This window comes from Carcharodon carcharias, chromosome 21 (assembly GCF_017639515.1).
Source record: "Carcharodon carcharias isolate sCarCar2 chromosome 21, sCarCar2.pri, whole genome shotgun sequence".
In the NCBI taxonomy this organism is placed as follows: domain Eukaryota; kingdom Metazoa; phylum Chordata; class Chondrichthyes; order Lamniformes; family Lamnidae; genus Carcharodon; species Carcharodon carcharias.
The window spans coordinates 57,562,247-57,578,861 of record NC_054487.1 but is presented as its reverse complement, the minus strand read 5'-3'; positions in this window follow the sequence as shown (position 1 = coordinate 57,578,861).

Here is a 16,615-nt window from a genome sequence, read left to right as displayed (position 1 = left end):
TCGGGTATGATTAGGGTCAGGGTATGATTACCCTCCAATGTTCTCAGACTCTGAACCATATGCCCGTGGAAGAATGAAGTGGACCTGTGGGCACAGGTTCTGACTCTAGCAAAGACAAAACAAGATATGATCTTGCCCATTACTTTTACAAGAAGTAAAATCAGAAGTAAAATATTTTGTGAGATGGATGCCCATCAGTTGGATAGTGATGAAGGTTTGGATCTTCTTTTTGAGTTCTTGGATGAAATTGATGAGGGATGATTTGCTAGATGCCTATGAGGCATGATCAAATTTGATATATTTCAGAAAATAGATAGTCATTCCATGGAAGAATATATCATGGACTTTTAACAAATCAACTACCTTTTATATAAAGTTCAATTTGGGGATCCCTGGATCAGTAATATCATTTAAATTTCTGGATTGTGCTCAGATGTCTCATGTAGACACGTTCTAACTGATGTTCAGTTCTTGCAGAAAGAGACTGTTGAATCAGATGCCTGCTACCTTGAAAAAATCCTGGGGAAACAGTCATTTCCTTCAGCCTTCATGGAACAAATGAGGCATTCTGCAGAGACTCAAAGAATAGAAGACTGAATGATTGCCAGATTTTAAAATAGCCAATACAACAAAAAGATTAAAGACTGACATGATGAGAATAAATCACCTTTAGCAAATACGACTGTTACAACAGAAGACAGAATTGGAATAAAAATGAACAAATTAATCTCAAGAATGCCTGAAGAACAGCTAATAAGTTCTTCAGGTGGGAATCAAAGTATTATTATGCAGTTAACTGTCCAAAGCAAAGAGCAAGATGCTCGAAATAACATATGACAAATACAATTCTGAGGATAAAGATGAATAAATTTTGGGCTGGGGGGCCATGGCCATTTCCAGCATCTTTAGCTGATATCCTGAGGTCTCACAATCCTTCACTAGAAATCAGGCAGGTAGCAGCAAATGGATTTGAGGTCTGTTTATGGGAGAGGGCAGTGATACTGAGCTCAAGTATTTGTACAACACAAAAATGTAATCAAGGGCTTCACAAGGGTAATCAGTGGACATGAGTGACAGACTGTTAGTGGGCCATGAATCATACCTGCAACCTTCTGGACCTACCTGGCAGAGACTGTGGATGACTGGCCTTGCAGAATCCAGATCAGCATGGAGCCATTTGCTTGTGTAAAACTGATGCTGAGGAAGATCTATAATAGTTGCCAAGCACCTCACAATATCTGGCATCCTGATTGATTCAGCTACTCCACAGCACTAACTAAACCAGGAAGATTTGTGTGTGGGGTCCAATCAACACCCTCTTGTGGGTTATCCATCCAGAAAATATCAAAGGAATTGTTACATGTGATCAAGTCAGTAACATCAATATATTTTGATCAGGATTTTGCTGTCAGCGGTTAAGTGACATCACTCACGGCTGATCTTGAAGAAAGCTGTTCACGAAGATCTACAAATTCTATGGCATGGATTTCTCCTTTCCTGATCTTAATTTGAATCTGGCACCAAGCCAAGGAGATCACCAGATGTCCAGCAACAGTGATGTCAAAAAGCAGGCTAAGCAACCAATCACTTTGAAGAATTCTCACAGACAGAAAACCAGGGCCAAGATTTTTCCTATGGCAAGTGGGCTGGGTGGGAGCGGGCAGGGCAGGCATGGAGCTGATCGCCACCCGCTGCCCATGATCGGCTCCATGCCATCATTTTACACAGGTGGGCCAATTACGGCCCCCGCAGCGTAATACGTGACCAGTACCGCTCAGTGGTACCTGTGTGGGCGCAGGGAGGAGGGAGAGTCAGGGCCAGCGAAAGATCGCAGCAATCTCGGAGATTGAATGTATATTAAAATAATGAAAGAAGTGATTTAGAAATTTATTTAAACATGTCCCCTCATGTGACTGTGTCCCATGAATGGGGACATGTTTTTATATTTGTCTGAATTTATTTATTTGTTTAATAAAAGCTTCAGGAAACCTCATCCCACTCATAGATGAGGTTTCCTGAAAAACGCGAAGGCCGCTTGTGTTTTTCGCCAGCCCTCCAACCTTAAGCTTAGACGGGCAGTATTCACAAGTGGCTCTATTGATTTCTTAATGGCCTTAATAGACAGTTTACATTTCGGCAGGCATGCAGTCGATTCTGGCGCTTGCCCACCGAATGAAATATCGCGATGACGTGTGATGACATCGTGTGTCATTTTATGTGTCGGTGTGTCGGGCCTGCCCCTGCATGTCAACTGGAAAATTCTGCCCCAGGAATTAATGTGCACTGATTATCCTTCACTTATACATTTTATAGAAAGTGAAATAAAGACTAGGGCATGCACATTAGAAGCTGAAATATCACAAAGTTGATTTTTATTATACTAAAGAAAATATGAAATTTTATCAGAATAGAAAGGCTTGACATTGCACAAATATAAACCTGAGTTTCAAGGGTCAAAGAAGTTCTTCAGCAAGTTATGACATAGTATATCATTAAAAACCCATTTACACCCCCTTAACAAGGTATACCTTTTTTGACGTTTTTTTTATCAGTGATCTTACAGTGTAAAAGGAAAGTTCTTGATAGTTCGGTGATACCTAAGAGAGTAAACCAAAGTAATTTCAACCGGTGGATATAGACATTAAACATAGAGACAGCATATGCAGTTCTTAGAGAAGTAATTCTTTTGGAAGAATTTAAATAATCAATTTCTTCAGTAGTGAGAACTCATGTGGAGGAAACAGAGGATTCAAATGGTAAGACAAGCAGCAGAGATAGCTGATTGTTATGAGTTAGTTCATACAGCTAAATCCTTCTTTCGTCACCATTTTAAATCAGAAAAGGATAGAAAGTGGGAAGGTGAAAGGAAGGTGGGTATTAGGGAAGGGAAGGAATAGGTGGAAATTTGCAGGAAGATTTTTCTCAGAATAAAAAGGAAGGTGCTGAGGATAGAAGTGGCATTTGAAAATAGCACATTCATTTAGATAATATCACCAACTTTAACACCTATGTGTTTTTTTGTTCTGTTGTTTGTGACATCTTTTGATGATCTGCTTCTATTACTATTTGTTTGTCCCTACAACCACACCAACCCCCTCCACTTCTCCCTCTCTCCCCACACCCAAACCACCCTCCCCCCCCCACCACGCGCCCCCCCCCCCCACCCCACCACCCCCGCCCACCCTCCCCCCACCCCCCACCCCGCCACACACACACACACCTTAAACCAGCTTATATTTATTTCACCCCTTTCTTGGACTCACTCAAGTTCTGTCGAAGAGTCATGAGGACACGAAACGTCCTGGAGTTTTTCCAGGTAATTCTGTTTTTGTTTTTTATTCAAAAATTGAGGTGTTTTCATTGTAATAAAGTTGGACACATGAAGTCAATGTGTTGGAAATAACAGGGAAAATCTGTTGGGGTACAGAAAAGTTCTGGAAGTAAAAGTACTGGATAGATGCTCAGGCACATGAAATACCAGTGGTATGTGTACAGGAAAAACAGGAAGAATTAGTGATAAGTAAAGAAGTGGGAATGTGTTCACAATTTACCCAAGAGAATTCTGAGGAAAAGGTTGCAGAAATGTTTAAAGATTTTTCATGTGAAGGGGAAGTCTTTCCACGTATACATGGTAGGTAAAGATGCTAAAATTTTAAGAGACACAGGGGCTAGTCAACCCTTAATGTTGTGGGATAGTGACATTTATTATTCCGAGGGAGTATTGCAGGAATAGGTGATAATAAGTGGGGCTCATGGAGATGCTAAACCTATTCCATTGTGGAAGATAAATTTAAAGAGTAAGTGGAAAACAGGTGATGTGATTGATGGAGTAGTGGAAAAAATGCCCATTGCAGGAGTTCAATTTATTTTGGGTAGTGATACAGCTGGGTCCCAGATGTGGATGATGCCTATGGTAGTTGAGCAGTCTGTAGAAGTGTTTTCAACAGAAGTATTGCAGAGAGAGCATTGGATTATTCCCAGATTGTGTGATAACAAGATCACAGGGCTCATAGGTCGAAACAAGAATAACAGCAATAACATTGTTCAGCAAGAAAGACTGGAAGACAATGCAACTGAGGTGTTTAACCCAAAGCAGTTGGTGGAGTTGCAGAAAAAGGCTACGCAAATAAAACAGTTATATCAGACAGCTTACTCCGAAACAGAGGCAAAATGTATTCCAGAATGTTATTACTTTAAGGATAATGTTTTAATGAGAAAATGGAGGCCTTATCATGTTTCAGCAAATGAGAGCTGGAGGGAAGTGCATCAGATTGTAATACCATTTAGATATAGAAAGGAGATTCTGAGAATTGCTCATGAAATCCCAATATAGGGGACATTTAGGAATTGGGAAAACACAGGTAAAATACAAAAACATTTTTATTGGCCTGGATTGCATAGGGATGTAGTCAAGTTCTGTAGAACATGTCACACTTGTCAGATGATAGGGAAATCACAAGCAGTGATGATGCTGACACCTTTAATTCCAATTCCATCATTTGAAGAACCTTTTACTAGGGTCATGATTGATTATGTAGTTTCCCTCCCTAACACCAAATCAGTACTTATTGACAATAATGGATGTGTCTACAAGGTTTCCTTAAGTGATACCTTTGAGGAATAGTACAACAAAGAAAATTGGGGAAGAATTAACTAAACGTTTTACAAGAAATGGCTTACCTAAAGAAATACAATCAGATCAGTGCTCAAATTTCATGTCACAACTGTTTAAAGAAATAATGAACAGCTTGGGAGTTAAAAAATTTAGGTCAACAGCTTATCATCCTGAGTCACAAGGAGCTTTGGAAAGATGGCATCAAACTCTGAAAACTATGATGAAGGCATATAGTCAGGATTATCCACAGGATTGGGATGGGGAATTCCATTCTTGTTACTTGCTATTGGGGACACTTCTAATGCATTGACTGGTCATGAGGTAAGGGGACAATTGAACTTGATTCATAAGAAATTAGTGAGTCAAAATTCAGAAACTACTCTTCTGGATTATGTATCAAACTTCAGAGAAAGATTGGACAGAGCATGTGAGTTAGCTAGGGAATATTTAAAGATATCACAACAAGTGATGAAAGTGAAGGCAGACAGGAAAGCTACAGTTAATAGTTTTGTTGTTGGGAGAAAGTGTTAGTTCTGTTACTAGTACTGGGTGATTCATTAAAGGCAAGGTTTAGGGGCCTTACAGGATTGAAAAGAAGCTTAGTGAAGTAAATTATTTAATAAATACTCCAGATAGAAAAAAGAAGTACAGGGTGTGTCATGTAAATATGCTTAAAGAGTACTTTGAAAGGGAGGAGGACCAAAAGGAGGTGTTAGTGGTGGTAGATAGTGAGAAAAAGGTAGAAATGCAGGATTCTAAAATTGATTTTCCTCTAATCAAATTGGATAATGAGGGGGTACTTGAAAATTTAAATGTAATATTGAGTTGCCTTCCAGACAAGTGTCAAAGTGATTTGAAGAAGCTATTTCAATCACACAAAGTTATTTGTGGGAATAAGCTGGGGAGGACAAATTTAGCTATTTATGTTGTATGAGTAGGAGTTTCATCTTCGATAAGGCACCATCCTTATAAATTAAATCCAGCAAAGTTATCACAAGTACAGAAATAAATCAAATTCATGGTTCAAAATTATATAATTGAGTCTAGTTGCAGTAACCGGATTTCACCTATTGTGCTGGTACCGAAACAGGATGGGACACTGACTGTGTGTGGACTAGCGAAAGGTGAATGCAGTGACAAAAGCGGATTCATATCCTATGCCATGGTTGGAAGATTGCATTGAGAAAGTGGGACAATCAAAATTTATCACAAAGCTTGACTTGTTAAAAGGGTATTGGCAAGTACCGTTATCAGAGAGAGCAAAGGCTTTTGTGATGCCATATTGACTATATCAGTTTAAAGTCATGACATTTGGTATGAAAAATGTACCTGCTACATTTCAAAGATTGACAAACAAAGTAATTGCAGGTCTGAGGAATTGTGCTGTTTATATTTATGACTTGAAAGTTTTCAGTCAGATGTGGGAGGAGCATTTACAACATCTGGAAGAATTATTTACTCAATTACGAGAAACTAATTTGGTAATAAACTTGGCTAAAAGTGAATTTGCAAAAGCGTATCTAGTCCATACCGTTGGACATAGTAAGGTGACTCAGGCAGATGTGAAAGTATTGTGGACTTCCCCGTGCCTACAACAAAACAAGAAGTTTTGAGATTTCTGGGCATGAGTGGGTTTTATCAGAAATTTGTACCAATTTGTAGCAGGGTGGTTGCTCCATTGACTGAACTATTAAAAAAGAACAAGAGTGTCAATGGACACTGGAGTGTCAGAAGGCATTTGACAGTTTGAAAACTGTATTAACTATGACAGCAGTTTTGACAGTACCCAATTACGCCAAACACTTTAAGTTGACCATTGATGCAAGCGATGTTACAAGAAGATGAAAATGGAATTGAAAAACCAATAGGATATTTTTCATGAAAGTACAACAGAGAAGATATTCAATAATTGAAAAGGAGACTTTGGGGTCGGTGTTAGCATTGCTGCATTTTGAAATTTATGTTGCAAACAATTCATCAGAAACAATTGTTTATGCAGACCACAATCCTTTAAAGTTTCAGGACAAATTTCAAGACAAAGGTGCAAGGCTATTCATATGGAGCTTATTACTGCAACCATTTAATCAACAGATTATACATGTGGCTGGACAAGAAAATCTGATTGCGGATGCAATGTCAAGACTTTGAAACTTAAAGGGAACATTGGACATTTTAAAACCTGGACTGGAACAAATTCTGTTGATACTAAGGATTTGTTTACACACTGTTATGTTAATGCATGCATCTGGTAATGTAATAGTGTAATAAGTATAGGAGGTAATGTAAGATGAGTTCAGAAAATGAAGTCATCTTTTCAAATTATGACGGTTCATTTTTTATTAAGGAGTGGGATGTCAGGAAAATATAATCATTTTTCATAATGTTATTGGAATTTATTGTAAGGTAGTGGGCAGAATTTTGCCTTTGGTGGGCGGGCTCAGTGGGGGCAGGCAGGGGCGATCGGGAAGCCTGCTGCTGCCCACGATCAGCACCAGACCATGATTTCGCGCTGGCAGGCCAATTAAGGTCCATCCAGCGTAAAACACGAGCAGTAGCTCTGAATGCTGCCTGTGCGGGCGGGGGGAGGAGGGCGAGCAGGCCAAGCATGAACTTTGCGCATGCCCGCATGTGAGTGCTGCATAACCTCCCTGAGGCAAGGAGCTGCCTCCGGGAGATGAAGCGTTGTTAAAAAAGATAATGAAGAAAATAAAAATGTAATAAAACATGTCCCCTCAAGTGACTATGTCACATGAACAGGGACATGTCATTAATTAAATTTTAAAACATTTTTTCATTATTATTTGCTTTTGGAAACCTCATCTCGCCCATGGATGAGATTTCCAAAAAAATGCAAAGGCCGCTTGGCCTTTTCACCTGCCCACGAACCGTTAGGTTGGATTGCAGCGAAAAATTCAATTTAATTGATTATTTAATGACATTACAGGCCTTTTAATTGTTGGCGGGTGCACAGCCGATTCTGGCACTGACCTGCTGACTGAACTATTGTGCAACTGCACCTTGATGTCGGCATGCTCGACCGACATCAATGTGCGTCATTTCACGCTTGAGCCGGTTAGGCACACACCTACCCGCCAAGCGAAAATTTCTGCCCTGTGTGTGTGTGTGTGTGTTGTGGGGCAGTGGGGAGTCAATTAAATTAGAGACAGCTGGCATGAAGGCTTTGATGCATCAAGAAGAAAAGCTAGGTTGAATAGGTAAACATGGCTGGAGTTTTAGAATGTGAGGCATAAAGGGAAAATTTGTATTTTTATATAAATTAGAGCAGTGAATTTCAAAGAGATAGTAAGGTGTTACACCTAGCCAGCAGAGGCTAAGACAAACAGTGTGTTTATTTTTCCCAAAGCTTACTGATAAAATTGGTACTATGGAATATTTTTATTATTAGAAAAGTAGAGTTGAAAAGACACATCGAAACAATGGGATTTGTATCGAAAAGGGAGAAATCTGTATAAAGGAGATGAGGTTATGTGTAAGGGAAGAAGGAATTCTAAGATCTAACAAGTGTGAAAAGCCTCCAGCTCTGTGCTAAAACTGCTGTCTGCAAGAACTAAAGTTAAGAAAACTTACTTTGAAATCGATTGTTCAGGGTATTGTGTTACTTTGCCTGGGTCTGTTTAAATCTGTGTATTACTATTGCCTTAAAAGAGGTGTAACTGGGAGTTAGATTAGCTAGGGGAGCTGGGACTTATAATAGTAATTTGTAAACTTATGTATGTGCTTAAAATCATTTTTTTATTAATAAAGGTTTAATTTAGTTTTGTAAGAAATCTCTACACCTTGGGGGCCTTCTTTGTATTGAATTTAAAGCCCGCATCTCGAAATATCTACAAATTGCAAATAGTTGTGGCAGCTGCTTCAAGTTTACCTCTGGGATTTGAGAAGCTTGGCATTTACCATCCACCTACCATAACAGAACTTTAACATGTGGGGAAAGGTAGGCCAGAAGCTTTAGGTTGACAAGCGGGGGGCAGGGCCGGCTCACCGATGTGTAAAGTGACACAAGATGACGTCGGGCGGAACTCCCAATGTCACCCCAGGTCATTTCAATTTTCAGGTCAGCGGGAGCACAGCTGCATCAGCTGTCCGCCTGCTGACCTGTCAATGGCCTATTGAGGCCATTTAAAAAGTAATTGAGATAATTAATGGACTTGCCCATCCAACCTTAAGGTTGGCAAGCAGGCTGGGAGCCCTGGTGGGCTTCAGAAAAAGCATGAAACCTCATCCACGGGCGGGATGAGGTTTCATGGTGGTTTTTAAAATTTTAATAAATGTATGCTTTAAAGTGATGGACATGTCCTAACTCATGTCACAGTGTCACATGAGGGGACATGTCAGGGAAATTTTATTTATGCACCTTCACCATTTTTAATTTGGTGCTAATCTCCCTAAGGCAGCACTCAGGGAGTTGAGTGCGCTCTTTCATGCACATGCTAGGTGGGCCTTAATTGGCCAGCCCATGTAAAATGGTGGCATGCCCCCATCTGGGGGCGCTGATCAGAGGCGGCCCATCCATGCCTGCTTCTGCACTTCCCCCCCCCCGACAGGGGGAAAATTCTTCCCATAGAATCACTGACAGCAATAGTACAAACTCTAGAGGTTATTGTCAGCTTCAGAGGAGTAAAGACAGTTAATGATGACAGTTTCATGATCATTACTAGCACAAAATCTGGGCCAATATTTTATGCCTAGTAGGGATTCCATATGCATTGAGGCATTGCAAAAGTAATAGGACATTTAAGTCTGCAGCACAAGAGAAAATAAATGGGAAAGAGGGACTGAACTATGAAAGTTTGAGAACCAGGATGATCATAAGCAAATGAAACCAAAAGCTAGTGCTGGAATCAACCATAGGCAGTCGATAAAGAGAATTGTTACGTTCATTTCTGTCAAGGACAGTGTACATCTTTAAAGACTGAGCCTTTTTGTATTAGTGTTGGTGCTTTTCTGTAGGTGTCCTTGTTAATTCCTGTAGATTGATCTAGTTAATTAATTCAGACTCTGAGACCACCTATTGTGTGATGTGTTAATAATACTATCTTCTAGAGTGGTTTAGAGGTAATGCATAATAAGCTACTGCAATCTATTTAAAAGGTATGAGATCTCTACAGAGGCAGATAACCACAGGACTGCAGCTTCTAGTTTATAAAGGCTGGGGGGGTCTATGGAAAATGCAACAAAAGAGGTTTAAGAAGGGAATAGCTTAAAAATATTCTAAAATTACTTCATTGTGATGGTATCCAGTTTTAAGTAATACTTGTACCAATACAGCTACACTTCCACACAGACATTTTAAATTCTTTACAGATTCACTAAGCACCATTTTACAACAACAATGCTTTTACCAAGCACATCACAGCAAATTAACAACTGACAAACTGTCAGCACAATTTTATTCATTACAAATATTTTGAGATTCATGTTACAAAAACATCACTTCCTGTTTATGTCAGGGCAGCAATTCTGCAAAATGCATGTATAATGAATGAGTGATTTGTCCCAATAAATAGAGCTTCTGTCTCACAAACCATTTAGATATTGCTTACCAACCATTTTGGACTCAAGACGTTCAGAAAAGTGATTATAATCTTCAATTCCATTGCTTACAATCTATTTGGGAAATTTTTCAATAACTGTTCACATTTTTAAAAATTAGAATCAATTTTTAACACTTCCAAAGGAGATGTTTAATTTAGATTGTGGAACACAAGTTGTAATTGATATCTTTCAATAGGATAGATAATTTATTATCTTAGATATTTACAAGCTTCTTTTTTGCAACAGTAAAACACATGTAGATAGCTCCAGATTTTCTGTGCTTTAAACAAAATTTGGAAAAACCTGAGAGGCTAAATTCGATAGCCCCTGAAAACAAGCATAAGATTGTGATTTCCCCTCACCCAGTGTATCTTATAAAGATTACTGCAGGCAGCCAGTGCTAACTGTGCTGTTCATTGGCTACATGCATCAGCAGGGAGCCAATATTATTGCTTGCTAGCACTACTAGCCTGCACTCCTTAAAGTTAATCTGCACCTCTTAAAGGAAAGGTGCATTGTGACTGATGGAGGTGCCAAGAACATTCAAAATAGTTGCACAGCAAACAAACAAAACAATGGCTGACCAGGTGAAAGAGTGTACACCATTGTTTTCTGACACTGCACTGGAGATCTTTGGGGGAGAGAGGTGGGGAGGTGGAAAGGAGGAGAGATATTCGGAATCTTCAAGAGGACAGGAAGCCACCCAGGTACATGATGAAAAGGCAGTGGAAGCAGATAGCCTTTAAGGCAAACATAAGGAGATTAGCCCCAAGTACCTGGATGGAGTGCAAAAAAAGAGTTTATTGACCTCATTGGTCAAGAACAGTGAATGCATCTTCAAATGACATATCCTACCAACTTCACCATTAGCCTCAGATACTACTCAATTCTGCGCATCCCTATCACTCTCCTAACAACAATATCTATCAATCACATGCCATACCTGATATTTCAATGCTTCAACTCACCTTCACACACAGCACAGCTGCAAGCCTCAACTCATATATCATAGCTTGTATACACTGCCAGGTATTAAACCATGACAGCCCACATCACCCAAACAAATTGCATAATATTCATTGACACATTTTCTTCTCTCTCGCAGGAGAAGGTGGCACTGAACCGGTGGCAGCAGGAACTAACCATATGAACAGAGACACATCTGCTTGTTCTAACTCCCATTGAGGAAAAGGTACTTGCCATTATTGGAGGGCCATTACTGAGGTCATTGCCAGAGATAAGGCTGGATCCATTAAAGATAATGGTATCCTCATAGCATAACTCTCCTTCTGACATCCAACATCCCCCTCAACCCAAACTCTCTTCTGACAATCTGCAGATAGTGTAAGTATGCACTTCTTAATTTCTCCTCTCCCCATACCACAACCTTACCCTTGTCCCTTTTCCTTTCAGATACCCAAGATGTGCAAACTAGCCAAGAAAATGAAGATGTCATTGATAACAAAGGCATAGTGTAACTTGATTCTATACTTGTAGCCAACTCAGATGCTGACACTGCACACATCTTAAAGGATATCATAGAGGCATCACCCCCAATCCCAGATTACTTGTAAAATGAAAACATTTGGGGAGTGACACCAGATAGCTAGTGTTGTGTTGGCCAAGGAGGAAATGCTGAAACTGAACTAGTTTGCAATTAGACAGTCCAGTGACTTATTATTTGAAGCATTGGTTTTCCAAAGTCATAATTATAGCTTTATCCCGTGCACTCAAAATTCATCTGCTGCATTACACTGACCTAACCAGCTCTAACTGACCACCTCCCTTGATCCCACCACTGTTTCTAAATTGTCCAACTGCTTGTCCATCATCCAGTACTGGATATGCAGAAATTTCCTCCAATTAAACAGTGTCTTTGACCCCTGCCACAAACTCTGCTTCCCAGCCACCAACTTCATTCCTCTCCCTGGTAACAGTCTGAGGCTGAACCAGACCATTCACAACCTTGGTTTCATATTTAACCCTGAGCTGAGCTTCCAAACATATATCCATGCCATTGCTCAGACCGCCTACTTCCACCTCTGTAACAATACTTGGCTTCACCCCTGCTACAGTTTATCTGCTGCTGAAGTTCTCATCCATGCCTTTGTTACATCTGGACTTGACTATTCTAATGCATATCTGGCCTATTTTTCCTATGACATCCTCACTGTAAACTTGGTTGCATTGCTTCATAGAGGAGGGGAGTTAATTTAAGCAGCACTAATTTCTCCTCACCACCCACCTGTAAACAGAAAGGTGTTTTGATGCACTTATATATATATATATATATATATATGGTTAGGAGTTCCTCAGGGTAGTGTCCTAGGTCCACCATCTTCTGCTGCTTCATCAATGACCTTCCTTTCCATCATAAGATCAGAAGTGGGGCTGATCATGATGATTGCACAATGTTCAGCACCATTCATAACACATCAGATACTGAAGCAGCCCGTGTCCAAATGCAGCAAGACCTGGACAATATCCAGGCTTGGACTGACAACTGGCAAGTAACAGTCGCACCACACACATGCCAGTCAATCACTATCCTCAACAAGAGAGAATATAACCATTGCCCCTTGAGTTTCAATGGCATTATCATCACTGAATCCCCCACTATCAGCATCCTAGGGGTTACCATTGACTAGAAACTGAAGTGGACTAGCCATATAAATACTGTGGCTACAAGAGCAGGTCAGAGGCTAGGAATCCTGTGGGGAATAACTCACCTCCTGACTCCCCAAAGCCTGTCCACCCATCTACGTGGCACAAGTCAGGAGTGTGCTGGAATACTCTCCACTTGCCTGGGTGAGTGCAGCTCCAACAACGCTCAAGAAGCTTGACACCGTCCAGGGCAAAGCAGCCCACTTGATTGGCACCCCATCCAATTAAATTCACTCCCTCCAACACAGATGCACAGTGGCAGCAGTGTGTACTATCTACAAGATGCACTGCAGGAACTCACCAAGCCTCTTTAGAAGCACCTTCCAAACTCACAGCCACTACCATTTAGAAGGACAAGGGCAAAGACACAAGGGAACACCACCACCTTCAAGTTCCCTTCAGAGCCAGACACCATCCTCACTTGGAACTATATTGCCATTCCTTCACTGTCGCTGGGTGAAAATCCTGGAATTCCCTCCCTAACAGCCCTGTGGTTATACCTACTCCACATGGACTGCAGTGTTTCAAGGAGGCAGCTCACCACCACCTTCTCAAGGGCAATTAGGGATGGGCAATAAATGCTGGCCTAGCCAGCGACACCCACATCCCATGAACAAATAAACAAAGCAATGGTGTATTTCCAAACTTCTCAGTTTTGGTGTGATCCAATTTCTAGTAATAACCCCACAGAAAACGCGAGATAGGATGAACTCAAAGGGTTTGTTTATTTGCACACACTAAAATGAAGGAGGGGTGTTCACAATGTTGCCCCTCTTGCATTCATACAATAAACGAGGGATAGAGAAAGGAAAGATTTACAGTGCCAAGACCAAAGAGGAAAGAAATTATGTTTCACATGGGTTCCAGAGTCCAGAGTCAAAGTTCAATGAGATATTCCTTCACGGAGGTTGGCAGGCTGCAAACCAATGCTGTATAATTCACTTTTTTGGTGGTGTTGACTTCATACGATGAGATAGGCATGCAGAGATGATTCAGCCTTGTAGGTGATGCTACAGGATTCCCGGTATAGCAGTGTAGTTGGGGCAAACCTGGGCAAAGCCCCTTTTCTATGAGGCTGTATGTCAGACGGTAAACAGCAGACTGAGATTTTGTAGTACAACAAGGCAATATTGCTGCTTACACAATCTAGAGGTCCATGACACATGGCTCCCATCTCTCCACATTGTCTTTGGCAAGGGATGTGTATCCCTCACCTGGTTTCCCCAGATGGTTAAATGTCTCAACCATTAAGAATTGAAAGGAAGGTTGAGGGGCCCTTTGTCCTAGCAGGTGAATAGATTTGGTTGACCAACCTGGGTTATGAAATGCAGGTGGCTTTTGTATAGTTCTCTTTGAATTTGGTCTCTGTAGCCCACAGGGGGATCATTAGTGCCTCTTCAGAGATAACAAGGTGCCAGTTTCTGAGATACTGCCAGATAGCTCCTTCTGTTTGAGGGTCACAGACTGACATAGCTTCAGACATTTTAAAAGGTCTTTGTCCAATTTTTAAAATTTTAGACATAGTCATAAGGATTTTCTATATCTATTTTATAAAAAAATATGCAGATAAGATCTTAGTGCCCTCACAGCATCCAAAACTCTGCTTCCCATGTCCTAATATGCATTCCTGCTCACCTGTCCCACCTTGTGCTTACTGGCCTACAGTGCTCCTGGTTAAGCAATGCCACAATTTTGTAATTGTCATCTTTGTTTTCAAATTCCTCCATGCCCTTGCCCTTTCCCTTTCTCTGTAACTTCCTCCAGTCTCACAGACCCCCGAGATCTCAGCATTCTGCCATTTCTGGCCTCTTGAACATTCCCAATTTTAATCACTCCACCAAAGGTGACCATGTCTTCAGCTGTCTGAGCTCTAGGCTCTGGAATTCCTTCCCTAAACCTCTTTGCCTCTCTTCCCGGCTTTCCTCCTATAAGATGCTCCTTAAAACCTTCATTTGGCCAAGCTTTCTAATCATGCATATTTGATCTTTGTCCATTTGATTATGGGAACCCATATTTGTAAACCAACTACAAATCAAAGTTAATTTCAAATTTTTTCTTAATATGAAAGGGCCTTGTAATATTGTTACACAGCAGAATAAAGGATGTCTTTAAAGCTGCATGTTGGGTCCCTTGTAGGTTCACGATCAATAGATTATGTATCTTTAAAATGGTCCTTAAAAACATTGTCTGAAATGTTGGTAAGCATAACATTAGTATGTACAGTGTAACGGAAGCACACTTCATTATGCATCAAATGAGGAAAAATTTTGTACTGTATTTTCTTTGTATTATTCTAGATAGTAATGTCAATTAAAGGTTGGCTTTAGATTGATTGCATCCTCAAAGGAGCCTCTGTGAAGAGCAGCTAATAAACAAAATGCTTCTGATTCAGCTGCAACTTAGCTGGCCTAAATACTTTCTTTGTCAATGTTGTTGCCTGAATTCCGGATAAATTATATCATACTATGACTTGATGGCTGGGTCAGTCCTTTATATGATGGATATAAGTTTGCAGACTGGATAAAGTAGACCAATTCAATAGGTGTGATATTTGGAACTGTAATGCACTGGAAATGACACAACAGAAGTCAAACACACTCCTGGTGGTGTGCACTGCACCTCCAGCCATTTCTGTCGAGGCCTGTGTGATGCTTCACACTGAGAAGGGTGCTTAAGCAGATGGCCTTTTGTGTGCCAGAAGCAACTGAAGTTGTGCTAACATGACTTCACGTAGCCCCACTGGCTGAAGTAATACTCAACTTCCAAACTTGGACCATGAACAATTTGCTTGTCACAGACTAAAGTACATGCATCAGCAACGTTTCTTAAAGAGTCAGCCACCCAACTTGCAGGGAAGGTAATTTTGAATAACTTCTGCTATTACAAAGTCTCTAAAAATACTTTGACATGTTTTTGGAGGTGTTGTGGTGAGTTTCTGGCTTTGGCAGGGAATGTTGCTGCATTCGCACAGGGAGAGCGGAGGAATAATGACCTCTCTGCATGAAGGCTGTAACAATATGGTGGCTGCAGTTGCAGTGCCTCTGGATCTGCAACACGACAGGGAGATGGAGCAGAGACTTTGAAGAGGGCAGGTTTTCCACAATATCCCTGTCAAGCTGGGCCAGACTTCTCCGTGTTGCTTGGCAGTGACAGGAAGCAGTCCAGCTGGCTAGTGAATGCACCCAGCATCCCAGTATTCTCGTGTGTGCCGCCCCATCACAGTTTTCATCTGAGTCCTCTGCAACAGAACTTATCCATGATCTAGTCCTTCGGTGAGCTGACAAACAAACTATTCTTACCCATTGGCCTGTCTGCAGTTCACTCATGCCCAGTGACTTACCATGTGCTGATCCCAACTCTGTATTGGCCTTTAAGGTACATGCAATGCCAAAATCTCAGGTGACAGTTGTGCATATAAGATCAAGTGACGGAGCCTCTTCATCAGTGCTGTGCTGCTGCTCTCTTCCCCTCCTTGTGTCCCCATGGCTGGGAAGGAAACAGCCTGAAAGCAGAAAAATCAAAAGAGAAGGTTGGGTGAGGGAAAAGGCGTCTGGAGTGGAAAACAAGGCATCCATGGTCACACCATCTGCAGCTTGCTCATCCTGCCAGATAGCAGGATGAGGATGTACTGCAAGTTGAGAAAGAACATACCATCACTCTCAATGTTCTCAGTGATGGCGAATGACACACGCTTTGTCATTGCCAGCCTCATGATGCTTATACATAATAAGTAATAAAATGTGCCAGGGCACTTCACAGAGGCATTATGAAACAAAATAT